Genomic DNA, 6,961 nt, shown 5'->3' with positions numbered 1-6,961 from the left:
TATGCAAACTTGATCATAGGTAAATTTCAGATACCTAAAAACTTCAATGCTCCTGGGGTATAATGGGATTATTTACTCTTTGCATATATTAGCATTTGATCAACACTGTGCCAGTCTTTACAAAAACCATTTCGCAATAAACCATGCTGTGTAATCGCGTTTGGAGTATTGTCCATAGACCTGATTATCATTGTTATCTCGGTGCATATCAGAGTGACATTAGAAGTCTTGAGTAAAGAAAATAATAACATTATACCAAGATATCTAGTGTGCATATCAGAGGGTCAAGGTGGCGAAAAAGAGCTAATTATCCTTTGTAAAAGGTATGGTATGCAAACTTGATCATAGGTAAATTTCAGATACCTAAAAACTTCAATGCTCCTGGGGTATAATGGGATTATTTACTCTTTGCATATATTAGCATTTGATCAACACTGTGCCAGTCTTTGCAAAAACCATTTCACAATAAACCATGCTGTGTAATCGCGTTTGGAGTATTGTCCATAGACCTGCTTATCATTGTTATCTCGGTGCATATCAGAGTGACATTAGAAGCCTTGAGTACAAGCCATATGTTATACTATTTACAGAACAGAATAAAATAGAAGAATTTAAGTGATTGATTTTTGTGCCTTGTTTTTTTTTAATGAATGCAGCATGTCTGCTGCTTTGAGGCAACTGGTCCCCATGTGTCTGGTACCCCGAGAAAAAGGTTTGTCAAACATACGTAAAAAAGCAGGCTTTACACGGGCTTTACATGCTACAATATATCTACCGATGTGTCGGCAGGGTCACGTTGTAAGTGATGCACATCCGGCATCGTTAGAGATATTGTAGTGTGTAAAACCTACATGCGATTACGATTAAACGAATAACCGTTCATCGCATACACGTCGTTCAATTACTAAAAATTGAACGTCTGGTTGCTCAATGTTCCCGAGGCAGCACACATCGCAGTGTGTGACACCCCGGGAATGATGAACTGCAACTTACCTGCGTCCCGCTTCTTCCGTATGGATGGTCGTATAGAAGGGTAAGTACTTGTGACAGGAACAAAGCATAGGTGCGACACGGTCAACAAATTTAAGTTGTCGCACATAAGATGGGGGCGTGTCACATCACATACGATATCATATGCAGAATTGTATGGTGTAAAGTAGGCGTAAGCCATGGTGGCCTGGAGTTATGCGCTCAATAAAAGTTTTCTCCTATACCTAGGACCACCTCCAGCTGCACAGGCAGCTCCACCATCTCCTGCTGCGGATCCACCATCTCCGCCTGCTCCACCATCTCCTGCTGCGGATCCACCATCTCCGCCTGCTCCACCATCTCCTGCTGCGGATCCACCACCTCCGCCTGCTGCACCTGCTGGGACACCCTCTCCTTCTCCAACCCCATCACCTGCTGCAACCCCATCTCTTCCTTCAACCCCATCTCTTCCTTCAACCCCATCGCCACCTTATACCCTGTCTCCCCATACTTCGCATTCTACCGATGCCTTCTCCCCCGCATCAGTTGGTGAGTTTTGTGCAGGCTACCCTTCCAGTAATTTATGCACATAACATGGTGTCCCTACAAGTTGTAAAGGATACATGGATGTTATGTTAAAATGATGGTGGGCTGTCGTGTACTAATAATTGATTTGTGTTCCCTAGCCACAGGATCTGGTTGGGCCGTCAGCGCCTCAGAGGATGAAGGTGATGAACCCCAGAACCGTAAGTGGTCAACAAAAAACATATACCTGTCAGTTCGATGTTGGAACAAGGATGGTTAACTTTTCCCATTCCCTCCACAGAAATCCCCACAGTACAGGACCTGGTGGACTCACACCGGCGTTTGTCCGAAGCCGTCCGGCGTCATGGGGAGATGCTAACGCAGTTTTTGGCAGCCCAACAACACCACTAAATGTGAATCTGTTTGTGATTTAAATGTTTTTTTTATTTTGTATTTCACATAAATCTTTCTAGTTTATTTTCGCTGTTGTTTACATTTTTGGACAAAACTTTCAAACAGGGTTTGGGAACCTTTTTACTGCCGGGGGCCATTTGGAATTTTCTACCAACCAACGAGGGCCACACCAAATTATCAACTTGAACACGACCAGGCTATATTTGTTAAAATAATTAATAAAATCAGCCCCAGAGTGGTGGCTGGAGAGACTGTGATGTTCGGTGATATTGATCATTTTGATTCTCACCACTACATTTCCATGTTTGTCTTGGTCTGGAGAGGCTGGGGGCATACACATCACAGGAGAAGCTAGGGCACATACATCACAGGAAACACTGAGGCATATACATCCTAGGAGAGGCTGCGTCATATACATCCCTTAAGAGTATGGGGCATATACATCACCCTGAGCAGTAGTTGGCAGCACAAAGAGCACTGTGCCGCCCTGGCAAAACCAGGGTGTTACAGAGGTCTGCATACATGTATTTGATGCTGATTTCACTCTCCCTTGGGGAGGTTCCCACACACAAACACACACCAACCAATCAGACCCTGCTCACCCCCTCCCCACGAAAACGGGAGGACATCAAGACTGTAGAGTGGCAACAAGGTTTTTTTTTTTTTTTCAATGATCTTGACTGTCCAGGGGAGGGTGTGTGTGTGTGATGTTACCTCTGAGACCACCTGGCTAGTCCAGGGCGTCACATAAGCAGCCCCTGTGTGGGGCTGGGGTGAGTGGTACTCACGGCCTCAGTAATGGGCCAGCCTCTTGTGGGACCCGAAGTGGACCAGGAGAGGGGTGCCAGCTGTCGGGACCCAGTACGGACCAGTGTGAAAAGAAGACACATACCTCGGGCAGGAAAAGATCACCTGAATTACACACACGGGTGTGGGACCCGTCTTCACAGCAGCGGGCCGTTGGCACCAGTTACCAGCAACTTGGTTAATTACTGGACTCGGGTTAGTTATTGGTTTATACTGTGAGTACTCCTGCACCACCCGGTACAAGGCGAGGACTGTACCCGTCACTCTACAAACCACCTCTCCCAATTGGGCCCTGGGACTATAAATCCCCCTACCCGTGGAGGGTATCCCACCTAGCTGCCCCACACCATCAGTCCCGGGCACGGTCCCCAGAGGCAGTGGCGGTGCCAGCACCTTATCAACGCAACCCACAGGTGGCGTGACAGACAATTCCCCCTACCTAATCCCCCTCTTTTTTGTGTTATCACAGTTTTTTCTTATAGAGCTCTTATGTGCTAAATGTAATATGCAACAAGTCCCATCTATTGTTACATCGCCCAATTTGTTGCTGTGTTGTTTTTAAATCACTAATGTCTGTGCATGTCCTTTATGTGTCACGCTCAATAAATAATTGTCATACTTTTTCAACAATTATGTGCATTGATGCCTTTATTGTTATCCTGTAAGTGATTACAGACTGAGTCAAATTTCCTCTAGTAATGTTGTTATGGTGACTTCGGTCATTTCTCAATAATCGTTATATATTATGAATCCTTGCATTCTATTATTCCTAATATATCTTGTTTTTTGGATAAATACAGGTCCTATTATGGATTTTCGTGGCCGTGATGCAGATTTGGCGGCTCAGATTAAGGATGTTTTTGGCACGGACACGGGCACCACTGCCACCTCAGCACTACCCACATCTCCACCCCAATGTCGTGAGCTACAGGTTCAATTGAAAAATTTCATGCACAAAAGGTTAAAAACCTGGTGGAATAAGGCCTCACTCGAACAGTATCTCAGTAGGGATATAGTCCCGAGGGGACTTCGCATTCAGATCTTCCCTTCTTATGCAGTTGAGGATTTGACATTCAAGTCTAGGTGGGAGGAAACTTGCAAAATCTGTTCCCGTACAATGATAGAGCTACTCATTGGTGCTGACAAACGCAGAATTGAGGAGTTAGAGTCGGAAATTGAAAAAGTTAACGGGGAGATCAATCAGAATCTGTCCAGGGATGATCTTGTAATTTTTGAGGACGAACTAAAAAAAGATCTAGATAAGTGGGAAATTGAAATTAAACAATTGAAGGGCCAAAACTTTCAGCGTGATGTCAACGACTATAAAAATGGGGTCGTTTTTAAATGGCACCACAATCAGATGTCTCGATTAGGCTCAATTGGTAGATCAGCCTCACAATATACCACTGAATCCATATCATCTGGTGAGGGTTCAAGTAGATCTTCAGGTTATAAAAGAAGACAAGGCAGATATGGCTATACATATAATCGGATGGAGACTAGAAAATCAACGAAGAAGAAACAACATTTGAATAGAGGAAATAATCAAGACCAATCAGATTCCTTAAAGGTAATTAACCTGACTGATCGTAATTTAACTAAGGATCAGATTGATGTCCTACAATTAGGTCTTTCTTTTTCTCCAGTAGCCAATTTTGATTACTTTACCGCTATTAAAGACTTGCAACTCTTTAGCCGTAAAGTACTCCTTAAAAAATACCATCTTAGTAGACAACTGGACTCGCATATGGATTTATCCAGGGATGAACAAGAGGCATTGAAAATCTTAGAATCCTTACTTGCGGAACAGGAGAGTGGTACCTCTTCAACCTTTCCTGCACATATTAAAAAACGCTCAAACACCTTCCCACTTTTATCAGCCTGTCCATCCATTGACATGTTTACAAAATTGGTTTCCCAAGAGCTTAGAGGATTGTCAGAAAAAAGAACTCATGACAATCTTAATGGTAAACAACGCAAAGCTCTTAGGGAACTCTAAAGCTGGTGTCACACTAAGCGACAGCGACAACGACGTCGCTGTTATGTCACCATTTTCGGTGACGTAACAGCGACCTTGTAAGTCGCTGTTATGATCGCTGCTTAGCTGTCAAACACAGCAGAAGCAGCGATCATAACGTCGCTGTGCTACATGTGCAGAGAGCAGGGAGCCACGCTTAGCGCTGGCTCCTTGCTCTCCTAGGTACAGTACACATCGGGTTAATTAACCCGATGTGTGCTGCAGCTACATGTCACAGTGCAGAGAGCAAGGAGCCGCGCGCACTGCTAAGCGCTGGCTCCTTGCTCTCCTTGCTACAGTATACATCGGGTTAATTACCCGATGCATACTGCAGCCACATGTCACAGTGCAGGAGCCAGCACTGGCAGCAAGAGCGGAGGCTGGTAACCAGCGTAAACATCGGGTAACTAGGGAAAGGTCTTCCCTTGGTTACCCGATGTTTACGCTGGTTACAGCTTACCGCAGCTGCCAGTGCCGGCTCCTGATCGCTTCATTTCGTCGCTCTCTCGCTGTCACACACAGCGATGTGTGTGTCACAGCGGGAGAGTGACGACCAAAAAATGAAGCTGGACATTCAGCAACGACTGGCGACCTCACAGCAGGGGCCAGGTCGTTGCTGGATGTCACACACAGCGACAGCGAAGGGACGTCGCTGCAACGTCACAGAAAATGGTGACGTAGCAGCGACGTCGTTGTCGTCGTCGTTATGTGTGACACCAGCTTAACAAATGGATGATTTGGTTATCAAACAGGCTGATAAAGGTGGGAATGTGGTTTTGTGGTCAAAGGACAAGTATGAGGCAGAGGCTTTCAGGCAATTGGGTGACAAGTCATGTTACTCCAAATTGACCAATAATCCCTCTGGCCGATTTCAATGTGAACTTCTTGATATACTCCAATTGGTCTTTGATAGAGGTATCATCCCTAAATCCATATTTGAAGGCCTATTGGTCGAATTTCCCACTATCCCGACTATGTACTTCCTCCCAAAGGTGCACACAAATTTGACATGCCCACCTGGGAGACCTATTGTTTCCGGTAACAATAACTTATGTGAACCGGCATGTCGATTTTTGGATCACTCTCTTCAGCCCCTGGTGATTACTCTACCATCTTATATTCGTGACTCTACCGAACTGTTAAATAGACTAGATGGTATTACACTTGAGACAGACATAACTATGGTAACAGCTGACGTTGAGTCGCTGTATACGTCCATCAACCATGATGACGGGATTGAGGCAGTGGAGTTTTTTCTCCGCACCACCAGGCTTGATGGGCAGCTGGTGGACCTCCTCCTATTATTACTTAGGTTTATTCTCACACATAATTTTTTCTTATTTAAGGACCGTTTCTATCTCCAAGAGAGAGGAGTTGCGATGGGGGCGTCTTGTGCGCCCTCATACGCAAACCTCTTTCTTGGACATTGGGAACGGTCCATCATTTTTCCGGATTTTGAGTTTGGCGCAGTCCACATGTGGCTGCGTTTTATTGATGATATTTTTTTAATCTGGCAGGGGGAGGTCCATCAGCTGAATATGTTTATGCAGCGACTCAACGCCAACACTAAAAATATCAAACTTACTTTTACCAACAGTGCTGAAAAAATCGAGTTCTTGGATGTCTCAATCACCAGGGGTATTGATGGTTCTTTATGCACCGATATCTTTCGTAAGATAACTGCAACCAATTCACTACTGAGCGCTAGATCGTCCCATCCTTTTCAGGTAATAAACTCCATTCCCACTTGACTAGTTTTTAAGGGCGCGCAGAATCTGTTCGAGTGATGCCTTATTTGAAAAACAATCTAATAGTTTAAGGAAGCGGTTTGAGGCTAGACATTATTCATCTGGTGTTATACAAAAAGGTTATGATAGGGCCAAAGGGTCAGCACGTGATGAACTGCTCATAACAAAACCTAATGTCAGTGATAACACTATCCGACTGATTACCCCTTATCACGCACAATGGCGTGAAATGTCAGCAGTAATTTTCAAATATTGGCCCATTTTGCTAGCTGATCCTAATCTGGCCCCCATCCTCACTTCTAGACCTGCTATTACTCCTAGGAGGTCTAAAACTTTGCGGGACTTGGTCGTGAGGAGCCACTATACACACAGAATGAATACCAACTTTTTGACATGCAGCGGCCTCAGATTGGGGTCCACTTCATGTGGTGATTGCGGTGCATGTCCACAAATGGACCGTGCATCTGTATTTTGGAACTCC

At 44.8% G+C, this 6,961-nt stretch overlaps 1 long non-coding RNA gene across 1 annotated transcript; it reads left to right on the top strand.

Annotated features, from left to right (window-relative positions):
* The first annotated feature begins 1,465 nt into the window (after window positions 1-1,465).
* Window positions 1,466-1,885, top strand: LOC142290697 (uncharacterized). Its single transcript, XR_012750363.1, has 3 exons — window positions 1,466-1,518; window positions 1,656-1,715; window positions 1,796-1,885. It is a non-coding gene; the product is annotated as an uncharacterized LOC142290697 (long non-coding RNA).
* Window positions 1,886-6,961: the final 5,076 nt, after the last annotated feature.

This window comes from Anomaloglossus baeobatrachus, chromosome 2, assembly GCF_048569485.1.
Source record: "Anomaloglossus baeobatrachus isolate aAnoBae1 chromosome 2, aAnoBae1.hap1, whole genome shotgun sequence".
Classification (NCBI taxonomy): domain Eukaryota; kingdom Metazoa; phylum Chordata; class Amphibia; order Anura; family Aromobatidae; genus Anomaloglossus; species Anomaloglossus baeobatrachus.
The sequence above is the reverse complement of the archived record's forward strand: the minus strand, read 5'-3'. Positions and strand labels throughout refer to the sequence as shown.